The sequence below is a fragment of the Caretta caretta genome, chromosome 1 (genome assembly GCF_965140235.1).
Source record: "Caretta caretta isolate rCarCar2 chromosome 1, rCarCar1.hap1, whole genome shotgun sequence".
Taxonomy (NCBI): Eukaryota; Metazoa; Chordata; order Testudines; family Cheloniidae; genus Caretta; species Caretta caretta.
The window spans coordinates 162,366,311-162,389,836 of NC_134206.1; the positions used below are offsets into that span (position 1 = coordinate 162,366,311).

Sequence of the window (23,526 nt, forward strand, 5' to 3'; positions counted from 1 at the left end):
GCATATGACCCACCACAAATCACCATAGCAGGACAGATTGGAGAAAGTCAAGCACTTCTGCTACCTCAGTAGCCAACTTTCTCAAAACGCAAAAATCGACAGTGAGATCCAGCACAGGATCCAGTGCACAAGTGCTTCCTTTGGGAAATTGCTCTGACATATTTTTCATGGACCGTGACCTATGACGGGACACCAATATTCAGGTCCATAAGACAATTGTTGTTTCTGCACTCCTTTAAAGATGCAAAACCTGGGTGATCTATTGACAGCACCTCAAGAGTCTGGAGAGGTACCACCAATGATGCCTCCTGAAAATCCTGTGATGGGTTCCACCTCTCTTTAGGGTGCCACCTGGGTCTGGGGTACCACTGAGCCTGCCTGACCCACCAGCCTGGGCTCCCTTTCACACTATGTTGCTGTGATAAGTTGCCAAGCTCTCCAAGCTTTCTCTTTCACCAACATATACACAGATAGGAACACACCCAGCTGCAGCTTAACACACAGATGCTGAGATCAGCTCTGCACAGGGAACTGTACAGCATAAGCTCATAAAATTTGCCCCCTCCCTCAATGTGGAGAAAGAGATGCAACAACTTTCTGCCCCAAGGTATAATTTCCACCCACTGGTTTTAGACAAAACAAAAACAAGTTTAACTACAAAAGATAGGTTTTAATTGATTATAAGTGATAGCAAGCAGCTCAAAGCAGATTACCTTATTAAATGAACAAAACCACAAACTGATCTTAACATATTGGATAGGTAGGATATGAATTAGCAAATTCTCACCCTAAGTGATAAACAGGCTGGCAGATTCTTAAGGCACAAGCTGCCTTAGCTTTCCCAGGTCTTCATACACAGGCTAAAAATCTCTCTAGCCTGGGACCACATTTTCCACAGTTCAGTCCTTGCCCCTCAGGTGTTTCCAGATGTGTTGTTGTAGGGAGAGTGAGGTACCATCATAATGTCATTGTCCCCCTTTTATATCTTCTTCCCATTTGCAGGAAAGCTCTTTTGCTGTGACCTGGGTCAAACAGTTCCCATTCTGTAGTGCTATCTCTGAGACATTTCTATTGTACACAGTTCCTGGGGTAATCCTTGTGCTTATGTGCATTTCCTCAATAAGCTGTTAACATTGTTTGGCCTTTTTACTGTTGTACCCGAAAGGCTGCTTGTGGGTGTTTTCAACCTCACAACATGTTTCACTAACACATACATAGCCAAACACCATAACTTCACATACGATAGCACATACAATCCAACGAGATATTAATGTCTAGCAGATCAAGACTTTTAGAATGATACCTCACAAAGCATACTTTATACAAAACATATTCTAATTACATGACAATGGTGAATATTGGCTTGCCAGGGTGTCACAGATCCTTTGCATCAAGTGGGAAGATCACTGCATTAATGCCAGCATCCTCATTGAAGCCAATGTCATCAGTATTGAAGCAATGATTCTCATGCACCAACTCTGCTGGGCTGGATATTGTGTGTGGGTGCCAAACTCTCACCTCCCAAAACATGTCCTCTACTCTCAGCTCACTCATGGTCAGAGATCCTGTGGTGGTCAGAGGAAACACTACAAAAACACACTGAAAGCATATCTCAAGAAAACTGATGTGGACATCACAAGCTGGGAGGAGCAAGTTACTAACCAACCTCAGTGGTGCCACATCTTCCATCAGACAGTGGCCCGCTTCAAAAAGAAGTGCCTTGCCCTCAAAGTTGAAAAAGAAAGAGAAGGAAGGGAAAAAGAATTTTCACTCAGCAGGCAGCTGACCTGCCAGGAAATGTCTGTATCTACTGCCGATGGATCTGAGGTTCCAGGATCGGACTCCTGAGTCATCTGAGGTCCCATATGTAAATCCATGGTAGAGATCATCTTTGAATCAAAGGATCACCGATGATGATGATTTCTCTATATTTAGAATTCTGTCATGTGGTAACGGTTGGTAAATGTTGACTTTTTTAAATAGAGACACTGTATACACAATTATACAGACAAACACAGAAATGATCATGTGAGCCCAGTTTTAAACTTGGGCTCCTGAGGTGCTTACCCAAAATACCAGTTTTAGGCACCTAAGTGCTGGTTTGAGCTCCCAAATAGAGGATTTGCTCACACAGCTGAGGGACGTAAATTTGAATAGCGATCTCTTTATGTTCTTTTGTCTTAATCTCTCTCTTTCTCATCAGTAACACAAGCACTGTGCACAGAGAAATATAACACTTAGTTAGACTGGCACTTAAAAGAAATTGGATACTGCAGTCTAACAATAACAAAATCCAAGTCAACGAATCACAACATTACTCTGTCATCAACAGCACATGATTTAATGTTCTGTACATTATTTTGTTTTGACAAGAAGACCTATGTCTCATTTATTGATTCAGTACAGCAATGATGATATCATTTCTGTATGTTCATAGAATCATAGAATATCAGGGTTGGAAGGGACCCCAGAAGGTCATCTAGTCCAACCCCCTGCTCAAAGCAGGACCAATTCCCAGTTAAATCATCCCAGCCAGGGCTTTGTCAAGCCTGACCTTAAAAACCTCTAAGGAAGGAGATTCTACCACCTCCCTAGGTAACGCATTCCAGTGTTTCACCACCCTCTTAGTGAAAAAGTTTTTCCTAATATCCAATCTAAACCTCCCCCACTGCAACTTGAGACCATTACTCCTCGTTCTGTCATCTGCTACAATTGAGAACAGTCTAGAGCCATCCTCTTTGGAACCCCCTTTTAGGTAGTTGAAAGCAGCTATCAAATCCCCCCTCATTCTTCTCTTCTGCAGGCTAAACAATCCCAGCTCCCTCAGCCTCTCCTCATAACTCATGTGTTCCAGTCCCCTAATCATTTTTGTTGCCCTTCGCTGGACTCCCTCCAATTTATCCACATCCTTCTTGAAGTGTGGGGCCCAAAACTGGGCACAGTACTCCAGATGAGGCCTCACCAATGTCGAATAGAGGGGAACGATCACGTCCCTCGATCTGCTCGCTACGCCCCTACTTATACATCCCAAAATGCCATTGGCCTTCTTGGCAACAAGGGCACACTGCTGACTCATATCCAGCTTCTCGTCCACTGTCACCCCTAGGTCCTTTTCCGCAGAACTGCTGCCTAGCCATTCAGTCCCTAGTCTGTAGCTGTGCATTGGATTCTTCCGTCCTAAGTGCAGGACCCTGCACTTATCCTTATTGAACCTCATCAGATTTCTTTTGGCCCAATCCTCCAATTTGTCTAGGTCTTTCTGTATCCTATCCCTCCCCTCCAGCGTATCTACCACTCCTCCCAGTTTAGTATCATCCGCAAATTTGCTGAGAGTGCAATCCACACCATCCTCCAGATCATTTATGAAGATATTGAACAAAACCGGCCCCAGGACTGACCCTTGGGGTACTCCACTTGATACCGGCTGCCAACTAGATATGGAGCCATTGATCACTACCCGTTGAGCCCGACAATCTAGCCAGCTTTCTACCCACCTTGTAGTGCATTCATCCAGCCCATACTTCCTTAACTTGCTGACAAGAATACTGTGGGAGACCGTGTCAAAAGCTTTGCTAAAGTCAAGAAACAATACATCCACTACCATGTTAGTGTAGTGTTTTTTGCTTTGCCTAAATTTGCAGCTCAGACTCTGCTGATTTAGCAGAACAGTGTAAGTTAAAAGAAAACGAGTACTTGTGGCACCTTAGAGACTAACCAATTTATTTGAGCATAAGCTTTCGTGAGCTACAGCTCACTTCATCAGATGCATACTGTGGAAAGTGTAGAAGATCTTTTCATATACACACAAAGCATGAAAAAATACCTCCTCCCACCCCACTCTCCTGATGGTAATAGCTTATCTAAAGTGATCACTTTCCTTACAATGTGTATGATAATCAAGTTGGGCCATTTCCAGCACAAATACAGGTTTTCTCACACACACCCCCACCCCCCACACACAAACCCACTCTCCTGCTGGTAATATCTTATCTAAAGTGACCACTCTCCTTACAATGTGTATGATAATCAAGGTGGGCCATCTCCAGCACAAATCCAGGATTTAACAAGAACGTCTGAGGAGGGGGGGGATAGGTTACCTTGGATAATGACTTAGCCACTCCCAGTCTCTATTCAAGCCTAAGTTAATTGTATCCAATTTGTAAATGAATTCCAATTCAACAGTTTCTCGCTGGAGTCTGGATTTGAAGTTTTTTTGTTGTAATATCGCAACTTTCAGGTCTGTAATCGCGTGACCAGAGAGATTGAAGTGTTCTCCAACTGGTTTATGAATGTTATAATTCTTGACGTCTGATTTGTGTCCATTTATTCTTTTACGTAGAGGCTGTCCAGTTTGACCAATGTATATGGCAGAGGGGCATTGCTGGCACATGATGGCATATATCACATTGGTGGATGTGCAGGTGAACGAGCCTCTGATAGTGTGGCTGATGTTATTAGGCCCTGTGATGGCTCCCATTGGCCAGTTCTGAACCTTTGGGCTGTGTCCAATGTGAGTATTTTTGGGAAACAATCGTGTATATGTTCACATTAGTTTTCTATTATTTTCCCACTTAATACATAAATTTGAGGAATATCTAACACTAAATGTTGTTTCATTGATGGGTTTGGATTGGCCCTGGACAGAAAGTGATGAATAGTTCAAACTAAGTTTTAAAAAGCCCTTCTCCAGGCCATTACAGAGAACGGTGGCAATCATCTGATCAAGAAACTTTAGGACCTTAATGAATTTTGGAGTGCAAAGATTTGACCATCTTTCACTTTGACAATTTTAAAATTAAATTGGAGGTTAAATGTAAATTTTAAGAGGGAGATTTTCAAAGGCAAGATAACAGGTTTCCAAATCTCAATTGAAAATTATTGGGAGTTTGGCATCTAACTACTCTTTGTGACTTTGAAAATCTCAGGTAAGCACTCAATATCTTTCGATCTCTGAAATGAGCTTCCCCAGACGTCCCAATACTATTGGGACTGTGCCAATATTAGGATTTTTGTCATATATAGGACTCTATTACTGCCCTGCCCCACATCCCGATGTTTCTCACTTGCTATCTGGTCACCCTAACCAGTCCCCTTGCCACTGAGCACATCAGCAACCTGAACATTGACGCATCACGCGAAGATTTCACTTCAGAAATTAGTTTGTAGAGTAGATACTGGTAAGACTTTCAGGAATACTGTGGTCAACAGGGTTTCTCTGCATTTGAGTTGCTCAGGAGCAGCACAGTTTCTTCCGCTATTCTTCATATATACTGTGGTGTGCTGTTCCACATACCTATTTCACCCATTTGAATCCGTTCTTTTCTTCAGTGGTTTAGTGCAACAGCCTGGCAGTTCAAGTGGGGGCTGGCATTCTTGATTTAACTCTTCACTGACGTGGCACTTAGTTTAATTAAAGGCGATGGAGGGGTGACATTCTCAAGAGGGAGCTGATACTTGAAATTTGATTTCTTTCTCCTTGGGTGTATGCCATTGTTGGACTCAGGAGACAGTAAGGCTGACAGGCTGTTGGAGACCTACCATGAGATGCTGTGGCTACAATATCCATGACAGAAATGAGGAACTCTCATACTTTTGTTGCAAAGTCCCAAAGTGTTTTACAACTGCATGCTTGTGGCAGGATTGAAATGCAGCCATTGCTGGGATGGAGGGGAACAACAAACTGGTGTACAGTACATTACACAGCAATGTGAGGAGGGGGGATCTCATCTCTTGTTTTTTATTTGAGCATCAGCTCACGAAAGCTTATGTTCAAATAAATTGGTTAGTCTCTAAGGTGCCACAAGTACTCCTTTTCTTTTTGTGAATACAGACTAACACGGCTGCTACTCTGAAACCCATCTCTTGTTTTGGAATTTAAAATTCGTTTATTGACTGCTCCAGGAAGTAGAAGTTTGGGGTCACAGTTCATATTCTTTGCATTTTTTTAATCACCTAGCAATGAGCTTGGATCGATGAGTCCCAGTTGATACAGACTAATTTTTTTTTTTTTTTAATCTAGCTGGCATCCCTATTAGAGGTGACACAGTTGCTATATTTCAGTAGAAGTGACTCAGTTGCTTATCTCTCTCCCTCAACACTTCCTGGGAGTTCAGCAGGCCCTGGGACGGGAAGGAAAATAACACCTAAAAATTAAGCCTGGAGTTCTGAACCTGCAATAACTTTCCACAAAAGGAGGAGGCAGCTTCATCTGCCTCAGTGATTTCCACCCTAAAGTAGCATGAAAATTCCTCACAGGAAGAAAGTCTCTATCTACCCTGTAAACAAGTGCAGGCAACCCAGCTGTTTGCCACGCAGAGCAGTTCCACCCTGAGAGTTTGTGAAATTATGAGCAGAACGGTTATGATCAAAGTTTTCATGTAAGCTTGACTACACTGAGTGCTAGCAGAATGCCTGTTACCAAATATATACCTGAACCATATATCAGCTTTACCAAGTAAGGCTTTTAGAGCCTTTTGTTTATAGGATGACATGAGCTGTATGATACAATACATGGTACTAGAAGATGATGACACAAAGGGGTTGGTTCTTTTAAGCCCCAGTCCAACCAAGCACTTAAACATGTGCTTAACAAGTCAATGGGACTATTCTCTGGCTTACAGTTAAGCATGTGTTTCAGTGCTTTCCTGGATCAGGGCTTTAATTTATTCTATCAGATGCTGTTAGTGTCAATGGATGGTACAGTGGTAAATCAAGAGAAGAGTATAGCTTTCAAAATGTATAAGGAATTTCAGTATCCATGCTGCAGAAAAGTGTCCTTATGTTTGCCCAAATTTACTATAGTACTGGGAAGTCAGATTGATAGTCTAAATATTTTCTATCATGCAAACATGCTTCAAAAGGAAGTAGGTGATGTAAACTAATGAATACAGATCTTAATTGTCACTAGACATCTATGCAATCTTGTTACCCTTGCAGCTGGCCTTAAACATAGGCAGTGCAAATGATTGCTTGGATCCACACATTTTCATACACATATTCACTCGACAATTTGAGTGTATACACTGTGACTGGACCAGAGAAGGAGAAGACTCACATTCCTGTAAAATCCCCCCCCACCCCCACACTTTGATAACTGGGACTGGAAAGGGGAGAAATTTGCTACTTAAACTCTGTCGTCCAAAATGTGAAGGCAACTCCCAGCCAGATTTTCTCTTAAAAATCAGAAGTCTAGTCCCAGTTTCATGAGTATTTTTTTAAGTATGCCCAGCTGTAGCTCACGAAAGCTCATGCTCAAATAAATTGGTTAGTGTCTAAGGTGCCACACGTACTCCTTTTCTTTTTGCAAATATATACAGAGCATCCTAAAGTTTTGCTTTCATCCTGAGCTTCTAATGACATGCATAATCCTCAGTTTTATCCTCACAAATAACTTCAAATATAGATGTATATCCAACAACTGAACATACATTATCAGTCACACTGTGTACTAGTGCAGTAAACAAACATAAGACGTAAAGTAGAACCTTACTAATTCACAGTAGTGGCTGGCAGATGAACTGTGAATTACTATCATTTGCAAATTAATGAATAAGTGAACAAAGACAAGAAATAAGCCAACACTGCATCATATAATATACTCTGTTCATTTATTTTGACAACCGTCATTTAGTTTGCTTATTTATGTTAATAATTCAGAAGACTGTACTGGTAAATTTAGTGTAATAAATGTTGTAAAAATCACAAAATCTTAATAGTAAGACCACACTACACCATCTTGCCATTACATCTTTTGCTGAGAAGTAGGCAAAGACTGCACATTTATGGGTGTGCAGCATAACATACGGATTAGCAAGGTTCTACTCCACTTACGTTTTTAATACATTGACTTTTTTCTGTACAAGTTAAATGAAAGCCCTTTGTCCAGAATCCTCTTCTGAATAGGACTTTTCTCTGAAGCCTGACTGGATGAACCTTTCTGGCAAACCTGGCAAAAATATACCCTTTAAAAGCATGTCAAAAACAAACCCCAGCTTTAGATCCTAAAAGGTCAACTAGCTTATGACACGTATTTATCATGGTGTGTTTTGGAAATAAAGTACAGTATATCTCTTTTTCAGATCCTGAAATTTCTTCCAACAATATGCTAAAGTGTTATTTGGATTCATCTGACGTTTTCACATTGTCAAACTGCATCAAATTAGTGGTCTCTCTCTGCCGACTTTCTGTGCTCTGCCTCTCCCCAGCCAGGCCTGCTCTTCAGCATTATTAAAGATACTGGAGATTTAAATTGAATCCTTGGAAGATACCGGGTTTTGAGCTCACATTCATAAAATGGGTCTGCTGCCTTTGACCAAAATACTCAGGCTTTGCAATCTCATAATTAAAGCAAACCCAGGGCCGCCTCTAGCCATTTTGGTGCCCTACGTAGCCCCACCGTGGGGGGGCTGTGTGGGGCCCCAGGCCCCCGCGGGGGGCGGCAGGAGCAGGCTTGAAGGGCGGGGAGAAACTGCCCCCCAGCACGAGCCAGCAGAGTGGAGGGGGTTGGGGCCAGGGCCCTCCACTTCCTGCCGCCCGGTGAGTGCAGGGGGGCAGTCTCCCCGCTGCCCCCCCCCCCCCCAAGCCTGAGGGCTGCAGCCGGGGTCGGGGCTGCACTCACGGGTGCGGCGGCGGCGGGTAAGTGCAGCGGCCCGGCCCCAGCCCGCTCCGCTCCGCGCCGCCGGCTCCCAGTCTTGGGGCAGCCCCCCAGCACTCACGGGCGGGGCGGCTGGGGCCTGGCAGCTGCACTTACCCGCCGCCGCCGCACCCGTGAGTGCAGCCCCGACCCCGGCTGCAGCCCTCAGGGGAGCGGGGGCGGAGCAGGGGCTGGGGGCCCCGGGGAGGAGGTGGAGCAGAGGCTGGAGCCGCGCGCCGCTGCCTAGGGCATCAGGAAATGTGGTGCCCTAGGCAGCTGCATACTTTGGGTATGGGTTGGGCTGGCCCCGAGCAAACCCCAGTCCTGTTTTGATATGTTCAGCAGTTATACGGTGTCGTAAATGCCTGTGTTTAGACAGCCTGTTAAGGGACATAATAAGTTGGAGTACACTAATATGTCACTACCAAGCACATCCTCCAGTTGATAAAAAAAACTAAATGAAAAATGCTATTAAGGGGACACATGTCCCTACTAAAGTTATATTTGATTAAAAGAGTTTTTCTCTCTTGTACTTCATTAAGACAGAGCTTCAGCCCAATGATTTTTTTAGGCTGTTTAACCTGTAGTGCTTTTTATTATTAAATTTTTCTTATTCAATATTTATTACAAGAAGACAGCAGGAATTACAACAGAGATTATTCTTTTCCGGTCCTCTTTCCCCTTCCACTGACAATCTCTAAAAGACAGGGGACGCTGGTAACAGGAGCCCATCTAAGAAAGCAGATGGGTTTTACTCACCAACCCATCATTTTAACATTCCTCTTGTCCCTTACAGTACCTATCTCCTTTCCCAGCACACCACGCACACTTTTATGGGAATTGCAAAGTCACTTCTGAACTCTGCTCCCAAAAGAGAAATTAAATGAAAGGTCCAGGGTCCCCACTGCTATACAGAAGATTTCACTTAGGCATTTGCTGTCCATACGGTTTTCTGGGGCATGCCATCCATCCTCTGGGAACTCTGAAGTAGTTGGGACATTCTGAGCATGAACCTTCCCCTGCTGCCTCTACTGCACCACTTCTACCTGTATTCAAATCCTAGGTGGAGCACTCTGTTAGGGATGAGCACCTAGGGAGAGGGAGAATCAGGGTAGGTAGGAAGGGAAGGGCAAGGGTGTGCTGTGAGCATCTTCCTCCCTGACACCTAGAAGGGGCAGGATAGTGCCTTTCTGAGTTCTTGAATCATGCACACATTGCCTGTGGAGCAAAGAGGTTCAGAGTGACCTCTGCTGGCCCCTGGCCTCTAGCATATCACATGGGATCTATGGTTTTGGAGACCAGACCAAGGAGAGGTTGGGGCAAACCCCATTCCCCGACAGAACAATCTGGGGATGTGGAAGACTCCCCTCACCCACACCAATGTTCTGCTTGGGGGAGACTATCTGGTCCCATGTAATTAGCAGTTCAAGAATTAAAACTACCCTCTTTACCCATAGGTCAACTGATGATAGCCCCATGTTCTGAGAGAAACAATGTTATGTTTGAACTGTGCAGTGCTTCTGTAACCAGCATTAAAACTGCACAGTACAGGCACAAATGTATTATTTACAGAAGCTACAGTTTAAAACCTATTCTTTGAACCAGCTCTCTACAGCTGCAAGGTGAAAGAACCGGTGCTATCCACAGCGAATGTTAAACAGATATTAGTGTTGGTGACACTCATTTATTTAATCCCCTTCGCTCATTCACCAAACAGCTTTCTCTTTGCCTTCTCAGTGTTCCAACTGATACAAATTGCTGTGATGTGTTGTACTTCCCATTGAGTGAACAGTACAGAAGTTCTCAAGACTTTATTATCAGTGTTCCCTCTTCCTGAGACTACCTGTTTAATGGCTTCACTAAGGCACTAAAGGTGGTAAATAATAATTAAGGTCGACTAAATTACCAATTTGTAACAAGCACTTATGGACTGTAGTGAACAGCAGGTGATTCAAAGAAAGAGAAAGCTGAGATTTTTTTAAAAATAAAATTAAGATATAAAATCTTCAGGGAGAAATTATGAGACTGAGAAAATGATTTTCACTCATAATTTCTTAGGAAATGTTACAGAGAAATCACTTTTATCCCCATAGTTTACTCAGCACTTTCAGAATTGAAGCACATATGGTCCTCACCTGCAACTCTGAGACTGCATAGCTTCTCTGTATGTACCCCTCTCCCATGCCTCCCATACATCTGTTTTAAACTCCTTTCCCCTTTTTCTCTGCATCCAGATCCCACTCCTGCTCCCAACATTCTGATTGTGCTTCCAGGGCTCTCTCTCTTTTCTTTCACTCACTTCTGCCAAACTTCCATTTTTTCCTCTGAGATCCTCCCTTCACTATCCACAAACTTTCCTATACTGCCACTTTGGTTGTGCTGCTTTACCACAAACTTGATCATCTTCCATCAGTCTGTGCTTGTCTTACTATTTGTATGCTTCTCTGGACCAATTCTGATGGCTGAACTGTCAAATCAAGTTCTTCATGTTCCTAGTGAACTTAAAGGGCATTTAAAAGAACCTACACCTTAAAGAGATTTGTACTATTCAGAATGTTTAACCCGATGGAGTACTAGGGATATTTTGGAGCTTTCTGAATTTTAAAACTTTTCAGAGATTACAGTACACCACAAAAGAATTGTTAAATAACTAATGCTCATACCTAAATTAGGTGATTTCACTGCCCATTCTAACACTATTGTGTAATTGTACAAATATAGTCTAACTGCAGACCATAAAACAGTAACATCTAACCTCAGACTAAGAAATCTGAGGAAACAAAAATCCTCAGTCCCCAATATTTCTGTTGTTCAAATTCCCACAAACATCATACCCTGCTAGAACAAAGTAGTTTGTTTCTTTTTTCAGCCTGTAGGTCAAACTGCAGTCATTTTTAACAGCTGCCCTTAGCCAAGCGTGAAACATATGTATTTTCAAAATATCTCAGTTGTTCCATAAACAACAATGTACACTACTCTTGAAACTAAGTGACCTCTAAAACTGTGCATGGCGAATAAATTGCCTCACCTTTGGCCTTGTTACGTGTGGACTCTAAATATTTAAATACAAAGCTCTTGAAATCCCTGGTTGGAGGAAACAGGAATCTTTTCATATCAGCTCTGACGCAAATATTAGACTCTCGCTAATGCTAATTAACCTAAACCCTGAATCAGCTATCAAAATTCCACAGCTAGAAAGGGATCAGTCTATGCTTAACATCTGAACATTCATATCTGACTCAACTTATAGATCACATTAAATAAACTTATTATTAGCCCTGCCCATCAAATTCCAATGAGAGGCACAGAAGAAATCAATAAAACATACCTGAATGGTAACTTAATAAGCTTTGTTCTTTTCCATGCCTATTTACTGTTGTTAACTTTCTGAAGGATTGACACCTTAACAAAATTCAAAACAAAATGTTTGCCTGCAAAACACAACTCCTGGGGGACTGGATGACTCAGAGTAGTGGTGCGGGATACAGAATCTTTTGCATGTGGGCCAACAGTGCTCAGACCAATAGAGACTGAAAGTTGTTACTATTGGTTGGCTATTTGATGGGCTATATAAAATAAATTGATGGTCTCAGTCCAACTGGAAGAGAAAAAGTGTCACATCATCAAAATCACCACCATAAATGGAATCAATTAGCAAACTTATCGGGAGTTGCAGCAGAGAGGTGAAGGATGAAATGGACATAGAAAATGGCGTACCATCTTGGCTTTCAAATCGGTGAGAGCTGAGACACACTGGCAGCATAGGAAATCTTGCACTGCCACCCTCCGTGCTTTCTGTGCCCTGTGGATAAATAAAGGATTTCATTCTCCGGGGCTGGCCATCCAGAAACTTTCACAATCACTGAAGTCCCATGCAAAAATTAAAAAAAAAAAAACTGGTTTCCATTTTAAGTGTTTGTTTCCATGTTTTATTAAGCTTGACAAAAACTGCTTACTAGAATAAAAGGACAGAGAATCTCAGTGTGATTAACATGGCAAAATAATGTATCCTACAGTAAGTCTATAATTTGCAAGGAGTTATAAAAAATAACTATCTTCAATTGTCTTGCAGGCAACATATGTACACACAAAAGTTCTGTTCCAGTAGCCCATATGTATACTTTTTGCAAGGTCAACAATATTAGCAGTGATGAAGTCCCTTCTAGCAGAATTTATACATAAATTTCTCCCTCATATTCAACAGAACATTCTCATTCTAGTCTTCCCTTCTATTTCCTAATTTTCTGATAATTACATATCCACCGATTCCTTACCCAAATAACCAAATTGTCACTCTGAAGCAGAGAGGACAACAAGCATAGCACACAGACTCAGACAGCTCTGCAGAACCAAATTGTGCATCTGCTATTTTTCCCTCTTGCCCGCTCCACACATACATCTGGAGTTGAATTTTAGTCTGACAAGACTTCTAATTTTAATAATTCAAACAAATAACAGCACTTTGGTGATTTTAAAAACAATCAATCACTTTGCATACTATGACCTCTTGCTTCTGAAAATAAAGGTGCTTTTTCCTTTTTTATTTAATACAAATGTTTTTGCTCTCAGTAGTCGACAAGAACAGAGGAAGGAGAGCCACCTGTGTGTCAATATCTTACCCACAAGCCACATAAATGCTAACTAAAAAGTGTAAACTGATCTGCACTGTTCCAGTCTCTCCTGGAGGAAATCTAGTTCCCCACTAAAAAGAATGCTGAAATGGATGTTAACAGGTAGGTCATGACTTGCTCTGCTAAATATTTAGACCTGTTATTTATCACTGCACAAAATCCCCACATACTGAAGGCCTAATTTATAAAACTATGGCTTTTCTATACTTCACATTAGCTTTATAAAATGTGTATATGTGAGCTAGGGATGAACACTATTTCTCATTTATGGTAGAGGTGTAATTTGTATTGCAAACTTGAATAAAAGATGAGAGGAGGAATTACAGGCCTTTTCTATAGTACCTGAAAGTGTGTGTCTCCCACATTACAAGTTAGCTTATGCAAACATACTTATGCATTACTGGAGAATACTGAGAAAACTTGCTGATGGTTCTGGAGTCTGTCCCCTGTGTGACATTTAGGTTCACAAATATCTGTGCACATTTATCCCTGTATGTGGTTTTGTTCAAATTAGAGGACTATGTGGAAAATACATACATTTCTCATTTCTTAGTCAGATATTTCATCAGAACTATTGCACATAAGCATAACCTACACCTCCAAAAACTATATGTACGTCTCTCTCTCTCCCTCCCCCCCCCCTCCCCCCACAACTGGAATGTTTCTGAAAATAGTTACCTTGATTGAACATGCCAGACAATATGTAATACAAAGTTAGGTATATTTATAATTAATTTGCATACAAGGGCTAGAGCCTACATTTACCCTGTACGTGTAATTCAAGGGTGTTTTGTGCATGAAAAAGATGGCAAGATCAGGACATAACAGGATTTTATATATATATATTAGGGTTTCAGGCTATAAAATTGTTTTCAGTTCTAAATCTGCCTTATATATATTTTACATGTGGAGAATATTAATTTTGCTCTCTTTCTCTCACTCACACAATCTATACAGAAGGATAGCACAGGACAACTAGTAGGCTGAATTTGAAATAATGAGTTAGTGGTGAAAGTTTCTGTAGTACATTAGCAGTCTTCTGAGCCATGCAGTCCCACAAGTTTGATTTTAACGAAACTGCTTTTTATAAGGGGAGTGTTTTACTGCCCTGTGGCACCTGTTGTGTTTTCTTGTTTCTATAGAAGTTTGGGGTGGGGTTTACTTTCTAACTGCCATACAATATTTCCTTGGCTCCTTTTTTATAAAGGGCAGTCTGGGTCAGACTTGTTGTCCATTTGAAATCAATCAGATGTGTATTTTTTCAAGATGAACAGCTATATATTAACAAAAAGAATTATTCCGCTTGATTTTGTTTGTTAAACCCACCCCAAAATTCATAAATATAAAATTTATGATGTGTTAAAACTTGTACAGTCTCATTCAAAATAGTATTAATCTTCCCTAAAATCTTGACTCAAAAATAGCATAAATGCGACAACTTCTAAAAAGCAAGGTAGCTCATAAGATTTTCATCAAAGATTTTTCAATATCAAACTCAGTTTCTACGTACATCTAATGTGACATTCAGTATAACTTATGTATTATTTTAAGAGTAACACACTTTTTGTTTCCAAGATGATAACCATATCTGGGGCTAGGCAAACTCCTAGACCAATAGAGGAAGTAGGTTATTAGCCAGGATAATTATTACAGAATAAAGAGGGCACACCAGTAAATTACTAGTATTATACTAAAATATGCTCTATATGTTCTTCTCCTTGACCCTAACAGGCTACTATAAATCCCTCTGCTCTAATTAGCTTACAGTTTCATATCATTTGTCCATGTCACACATGGTTACTCCTTATACTCCAACTTCCATTGCTCTACTCCCTCTGCACTATCACCCATGTAACCCCCGCCATCTTGATTTCTCCTCACCAATTGAATAATGCAAAGCTCCCGCTTCCCCAGGAAAATTAATTCATTTTTTAAAAATTGTATGTTATATCTAAGACTTGTGGGGTGGCTGGATGGGAAGAGGATCCACAGTTGAGGCTCCCATGTGTGTGGTAGATATATGGATAAGGTACCCTGATGACAATTGTCAATTATCACTCCACTGAGAATGCTACTGAATATAACCATTGTGCTTTGATACTTAGAGCTATTATTGGCCAATCAGACTACAGACATTTCCATACTATATGATTATTGAGAAATAACTGCACAGCTGTTATGCATATCAGAACTCCTGTGTAAGTCAGAGTACAGGGAATTACATAAAAGAGGAATAGATGTATAGGTATCAGTCCATAACTGTCCAGAATCCATGAGCTCTGACTGGCTGATGCTAATCCTTTTAAAAATATGGATTCCCACACCCCCAGCAGGAGCATAGTAAAAGAATCTGTTTCTTAATAACAAGGATAAAACCTTGTGGGGGCTATTTTAAAATATAAATGTTGAGATGACAAATATGTTGGAAACCTACAGAGCACAGTATGAGTATTAGTGCACATTAAAGCTTTGATTACTGAGGAATACAAAGCAGAATACAATTTCGTACATTAAATGACTCACCAGCCATATATTATCATGAATGACTATGTTAGTGAAGAGCATGCCCATTATTAATGCCACTGTTTTTCAGAAATTCACATTCATTTTGTCACTCCAGATAGTCCATTAATTTTTCCATCAGCTTCTTGCCCTTTGGGATCTGTGTAGCTGGAGCTCAGATGGGGTTGGTGAATACTAGAAATGATCATTTTCACAGGAAAGACACTTCCTACCTGATCTTCAAGACAAATTTTGGAACTGCAAAGTGGCCTCCAAAGTGGGCACACACTTACTCTGCAAAAGCACACCCTGAAAGAACACACCCCTTTACAGATTATTTCAACTAAATCTCCCTGGGGCTTTGAGTAAAAAGCCAGGGCTGAGTTAGAAGGGTCAGTATCTGCACAGACCTATAGACCACACATGCTGACTCTTAGGTTCCATCCCAGAATGCCTATAAATATATTCTGTAAATACATTAGGAGGAAGAGAAAGGATGAAGGAAAGTGTAGGTCCTCTACTTAGTGAGGAAGGAAAGCTAATGACAAATGACATCAAGATAGCTGATGTATTTAATGCCTATTTTGCATCAGTCTTTAATAAAAAATTAATAGTGACCAGATGCTTAACACAATTAATATTAACAACAAGGGAAAAGCAACAGAACATAGAATAGAGAATACAAATATTCAAATAAATTAGATGTATACAAATTAGCAGGGCCTGACATAATTCACCATAGAGTACTTAAAAGAACTAGCTGAAGCAATCTTGGAACCATTAGTGATTATCTTCAAGTACTCATAAAGGATAGATGAGGTACCAGAGGACTGAAAAGGAGAAATCATAGTACCTATCTTTAAGAAGAGGAACAAAGAGAACTTGAGGAATTATAGGCTAGTGAGTTTAACTTAGATACCTGAAAAAATACTGGAACAAATTATGAAACAATCCATTTGTAAAAACCTAGAGGGGGATAATAGGGTGATAAGTAATAGCGAGGGTGGATTTGTCAAGAACAAATAATTCCAAATCAACTTAAATTTCTTTCTTTGACAAGGTTACTGATCTAGTGGATGGGGGGAAGCAGTAGATCTGATATATCTTGATTTTAGTAAAGCATTTGACACCGTTCCACATGACCTTCTCAAAAGCAAACTAGGGAAATGTAGTCTAGATTAAGTTACTATAAAGTGTGCACAACTGGTTGAAAGACCACACTCTAAGAGTAGCTTTTAATGGTTTGCTGTCAAACTGATAGGCTGTATCTAGCTGTGTTCTACAGGGGTCTGTCCTGGGTCCAGTACTATTTAATATTTTCATTAATGACTTGGATAATGGAGTCGAGAATATGCTTATAAAATTTGCAGATGACACCAAACTGGAAGGGGTTTCAAGCACTTTGCAGAACTGGATTAGAATTCAAACAACCTTGACAAATTGATTAATTGGCCTGAAATCAACAAGATAATATTCAATAAAGTGCAAAGTATTGCACTCAGAAAAGAAAAATCAAATGTACAATAACAAAATTGGAAATGACTGGCTAGGCAGTAGTATTGCAGAAAAAGATCTGGTGGGTATAGTGGATCACTGTATATGAGACACCAATGTGATGCAGTTGCAAAAGAGGCAAATGTCATTCTGGAGTGTATTAACAGTCATCTCATATGTAAGGCATGGGAGGTAATTGTTCCACTCTATTCAGCTGGTGAAGCCTCCACTAGCATATTTTATCCAGTTTTGAGAAAGTTCAGAAGACAGCAACAAAAATGATAAAAGATTACAAGGAAAGATGAAAAATAACTGGGCACGTTTAGTCTTGAGAAAAGAAAACTGATGATGACCCTGATAACAGTTTTCAAATATATTAAGGGCTGTTATAAAAGGATGGAGATCAATTGTTCTCCATGCCCACTGAAGGTAGGACAAGAAGTAATTGGTTTAATCTGCAGCAAAGATGATTTAGGTTAGATGTTAGGAAACGCTTTCTAACTATAAGGATAGTTAAGTACTGAAATATGTTACCAAGGGAGGCTGTGGAATCCACATCACTGGAAGTTCTTAGAACACATTAGACAAACACTTGTCAGGAATGATTTCAAGTATTACTTGGTCCTGCCTCAGTGTCGGAAGGAGGTAGGGGCAGGAGGTAGACGACATGACCTCTCCAGCTCTACACATTTCTATGGTGCAATACTCCTATCATGATAGGACTATATGGAGCAGCTTTGCTGTGGGTTTTGTGGGTAGGAAGAATAGAACACTACATTTAGTCTATGCTCCTGCAACTTGATAATGGGTTTCCTAGTGGGACCTAGATATGACATCTTACAAATTATGGACCATCTAGTGCACCTCTTCTGCATGCAGTAAGATACTGCTTGTTTCACTATAGATGCAGTATGAACTGATGCACCGGTACAGATTTAAAAAAATACACTCTTAAGTGATCTTTTTTATTGAATTAACTAAAACTGAAAGAAAAAAAAGACAAAGTTAAGAATGCCATCAAGAAGGCTGTCTGCTTTGGCCAGTCTTTTATGACACCAAAGTACATTGTCCCTACAAGATATATAGATGGTAAAGCTCCTAGGTGTATTTTCATATGCAAAATAAAAAAATGATTAGTTTATGTACAAATCTCCACTTAGGATCCATTCAGTAACAAAAATGACTGTGTTTTCATACCATAATTGTATTGCATATAATTCACCCTTGCTGTTTCCTCACCATATGGTGCACTGCTGATATTTAGCAGATAATAAGCAGTGCATTTGGACTAACTTAAATTGGCTTTCTGCTTGTAGAATGTAATGTACATATCATTAGTGCATTCTGGATAAAACTCTGAATTGCAAAAGCTGGAAAACCAGCAGAAGGAAATAGAAAAAAATTAGTATTTAGAAAACTATACAAAAGAATCATTGCACATCTTGCTATATGCAGACTAACTTCTTTCTGCATGATCAGCTCTCATTGATGCCTGTAGAAGTGGAAGAAATATAAAAAACTGCTGATAAAATTTGTGGATTATACAAATATTGGCAGAGTTGTAAATAATGATGAAGATGAAGCAGACATACAGAGTGACCAGGATTACTTTATATGCTGGGCCCATTAAAACAAAATGCATTTTAATACAGACAAGTGCAAGGTCATTCATCTAGGAACAAAAACACAGACCACACCTACAGAATGGGAGATGGTATACTGGAAGGCAGTGACTCTGAAAAGAAGACAGTGGTCAGAACGGACAAGCAACTCAACGTGAGCACCCAGTTCAGGGCTATTGCAATCCTTGAGTAGAAGCAGAGAGGTGATTTTATATGTTACTGGTGATTGTATACAGCATCGGTGAAGCCAATACTGGAATACTTTGTCCAGTTCTGGTATCCATGTTTTTTAAAGGATGCTGAAAAATTTGAGAGGGTGCACAGAAGAGCCACAAAAGTATTCAAAGGCTGGAATGCCTTACAATGAGGAACTTCAGGATCCCTATCTGTTTAGCCTATCACACCAAAAAAAAAAAAAAAAAAAGATTGAGAGGTGACTTGATTACAGTGTGTAACCACCTGCATGGGGAGAAAATACCAGGTGCTAAAGGGCTCTTTCATCTAGCTAAGACATAACAAGAACCAATGATGGGAACTTACAGACAAATTTAAATTAAAAATAAGGCCCTTTTTTAACAGTGAGGGTGAGTAACCATTGGAACAAACTACTAAGGGAACAGGTACATTCTCCATCTGTTGATATATTCACATCAAGACCTAGTGCCTTTCTGGAAAATGTGCTTTAGTCAAACACAAGTTATTGGTTCAGTAGAGGAGAAACTGGGTAAAATTCTATGGCCTGAGTTATAAAAGAGTTCAGACTAGATGATCTACTGGTCCCTTGTGACCTTAAAAATCTATGAGATAGATAGATAGATTAGATAGACTGAGGGCAGGCATCATCCTACTCATATTGAGACAGAGGTGGTACAACTGAGCAAAATAAATAGCGTCTTGTTTTAGCCGTGCGTGACAGTGTCCAAAACTCTACAAAAAAGGTAACAAATTTCTATCTTCTGTCAAGTTTTCTATTATGACCCTTAAGACCCATCTTTCAAAGAAAAAATACCAAAGGCCACGCCCTACAGTTCTTACTCACATAAATACTAATGATTCACATGAGTACTCCCAGTTAAATCAACTAGTTCTTAATTACTGCAATTACCAATAACAGCTATGACTAAGATTGTCAAAGGAGCATAAGGAAGTCAGGTGCCAGTTCTTACTGAAAGCCAATGGGAGTTGGGCACCTAAGTCCATTAAGTCCTTTGACAATCCAAGCCTACACATGTAAGGGTTGCAGGATTGAGTTGTTATTCCTTGAGGAAAGAAAATTGTGAAAAGTGATGACTTACCATGCCAAATTTTGCTCACAACTAGGCACATGCAGCCCCATTATGCTGTATCACTTGGAATAACATTATTTGGGTTTCCTACATGTAAATGAGAGCAGAACGTCAATCAGTATTTTTAACTCCATCCAGCCCAAGACATACATGATCCCAGAAGTATCTGTGCTAACTATGGGATCCAAACAAAACCAAATGCTGATTTCATATTGGGGAAAACTTTAAAATGTGTCATATGTAATGATAATTCCATTTACAATTTACAGTTGTACAATTCCAATTTCCTAATTTTCCTTGTCACATATCCTAATTATGAAAAATATTCTCGTCCAAACATGGGCTTTCTCCTTCAAAGTCCATTCACCTTTCCAATCCTAACCTGCAGAGAAAGTACACTCCTTTGTCACTCTGCCATTGTGTCCAAAGTGACCTCACTGGATTGTGACTTCAGTGGACACTAAAGCAGAAGAGCATGCTGTACTGTGAAGGAGAACACTGCTGACAATAAGTTTCAATATTAGCAACATGGATACAGTTTAGGAAAGGAAGCGGAAATTGCTTTTTTTTAATTAATATTCTCTCTTTTACGGGTTTGCAGTGTGAAAATTCCTCTGCCTAAATATTAAGGTTCAAGAAGAATGCAACACAGATAGCATGCACCAGCTTTAATTATAATTTTAAATCCAAACTGGAGCAAGTGATATTACAAAAATATCATTCATAAAGATTTTGACAAAAGCGGAACTGGTAAAATCTCTTTTCCAATGTAAAAACTCTCACTGCAGTATTTCAGCTATTCACAGCATAGAATGCAGAGGCTTTTCAGCACAAGAGGAGCTTGCGGACTACCAGAAAGCTTTGCCCACACGATAAGAGAAATTTAGGACTAGGGGAGGAAAAAAAGAAAAAAACATGGTAGCATTGCACACCGCTTTAATTGCTAGAGCTCTGTTTACATGAAACAGAACACTGTGAGCAATCAGTGCTCAATCTAGCAGATTCACGAGTAGTTCTCAAGTTATATACTGAAGGTAATTAGTAGAAAAAATGGGTTATAGATTAATGCTTTCCATGGATTCAAGATGTTAAAATATCAAGCCAATCACTGAACAGAATTAACCGATTTTATTGTGTCCACGACAATCATTTTCTGAGGGGAAAAAAAATGTGAGCAGCCAGTTCTGGAAAATTATTTCTTTTACTATGGCTATAATAATACATTACAATCAACAATTGTGGAATGGCTGTGATGCTTGGACACACATGTAAACCCTACAAATATCAGTATATCCCTGCATCTATATATATAGATGCTTGTGTGCTTGGATACATACACATATCCACCCTACAAATATCAATATATCCCTGCATCTATATCTATATGTATCTATATATATAGTGGGTGTATAAATTCAAATGTATCATGTGAGTCCTGTTTTCATGAAGTCATGGTCTGAACACACAACAGTCACGAAGAATGACCTAAAAATAGTGCCTTAGCTGACTTGTTCCAGAGCTGCTGCCTAATTATTATTAACCTTTGAGAGACCAAAATTCTGTCCGCAGATATGCATGTAGAGCTCTTTCTGAAATCATTAGGAGTTACTGAGGGTAGAATTTGCCCCTAAGTCATTATTAGTAGCTAAAATTCAAAGATGAAATGATTGCAGGGAATAGACCACTCATATTTCTCTCCACGTGTGTTTCATCGGGCTGGGAGAAATCTCCTATTTAATGTCTCTAAAAAAAGATGCTGGATAAGTGACAGCTTATTCACAAAAATAATTTGGAATAGCTGCAGCTGGCCCAAAATCCCGTAGATTTATGGGACTGTTTGCAAACCTGTCCAGTGAAGGTGAAAAATAATAATTTGGGTTTCATTAACCTTACTGTCAATAGTGAATCACAAACTTTTGCATTTTATAATTTACTCAAATACCTTACTTCTGAAAATAAAATATAGATAATGCATGAGAAGAGGAGCAGCTTTATCTGAGAACCTCAGCTTTTTACAAACGTGAATGAAGTCACACTACACTGCTGTAAGGGAGGCAAATTTCAGCATACCCATGTCGTAAAAGATGGCAAACTGAGGCAAAGAAAGTTTGTGATTTTTTCAAGGTCTCTCAGCAAAACAGTGGCGGAGCTGGAAACACAACCAACGAGTCCTGGCTCCAAGTATCCTGTTCTATAATCACTACAGATGGGTACACAAAGAAAAAGACAAAGGGTGGCCCTGTGAATACATGGGGACAAATTCTGATACTGTTATTCAGACGGAGAAGTATTTTGCTCCTCAAGTAGTCCTACTCAAATAAGGTACTACTCAGTGTAAGTCAGGGCTTGATTCTGATACACTACGCTTGCAACTTTTGTACAGCCTCTTGCATTCAGGCACAACCACCATTCCAGATATTTTATAAGCATTCTTGATTGAAATGGTTGTTTGCTACAACTACAGTAAGTTTTTCATCTTAGAGGCACTGGCAGATAGTGATAGTGCTCCAGGATCCCCAGTATGCACTGGTATAGCAATAACTACCATGCGCCATGAATGGATGTAACAAAACGATTCTGTCAGAACCAGTGTTAGTGCAACACATCACAGATGCAATAAAACATTGCTGGAGCAAGTGACACAACAAACCATTTCATGCAATCAGTGTCCATGCCACAGTTTCCTTGCTTAATGTCATCCATTGACAAATCATCCAGGGGATCATGAACTCCGGCAGGACCCAGGATTCATGATTTGGGCAATTTGAACCTATCTCCCTACAGATTCAGAAGGACGGCGCTGTGTGGGGCCCCATTCAGAAGGTTTCTCTACACAGCTATGTGGACTTGAACCTTTTTTTTACTTATTAAACTGAAGTTTAAATTCTATAGGAACTGAAGAGTAAGTCCCCTCACTTACCAGAGCAAGTTTTCTACTCACCATTTGCAAGTGGATGGGTAAATGTAGACTAAGGCTAATTGAAAATTTTCCATCAGAACGGTTTAGTTTTGACTACAGGTATTTTTTTTTAAAGAAAAATGTTTGTTTTCCATGGGAGGTTTTGACATTGTCAAAAAACTTTTATTTGGAAAAGTGGTATCTTAGGGAAATCGTAGTTCAAGTATCTCATGTCCCCATCCCCTTCTACAGAGTAGGCTTCTTACATCTCCCAGGATGTGCCACATCCAGAAACTCCCAGGATGCATTTTGGCAGGGAGAGGGTGTCAGCAAAAAGGGAGAGTGTGGTGCATCTGTGGAGCTATAGTCTGGCCAAGGAGCTTGCGCCATACAGGAGAAGAGGGGCATGGGGCACTTGAGTGCTTCCATAAGGCACTGCAGTGGTTTTTCCAAATCAAAA

At 40.2% G+C, this 23,526-nt stretch overlaps 1 long non-coding RNA gene across 1 annotated transcript in view; it reads right to left on the reverse strand.

Annotated features, from left to right (window-relative positions):
* LOC142070557 (uncharacterized) overlaps positions 1 to 20,233 on the reverse strand; it is a 39,427-nt gene extending 19,194 nt beyond the window's left edge. Inside the window, exons 1-2 of the long non-coding RNA XR_012666414.1 lie at positions 20,177 to 20,233; positions 12,350 to 12,434 (exon numbers count right to left, since the gene is read on the reverse strand). This is a non-coding gene — a long non-coding RNA (uncharacterized LOC142070557). The remainder of the gene's footprint in view (positions 1 to 12,349; positions 12,435 to 20,176) is intronic.
* Between the last annotated feature and the right edge of the window lie 3,293 nt (positions 20,234 to 23,526).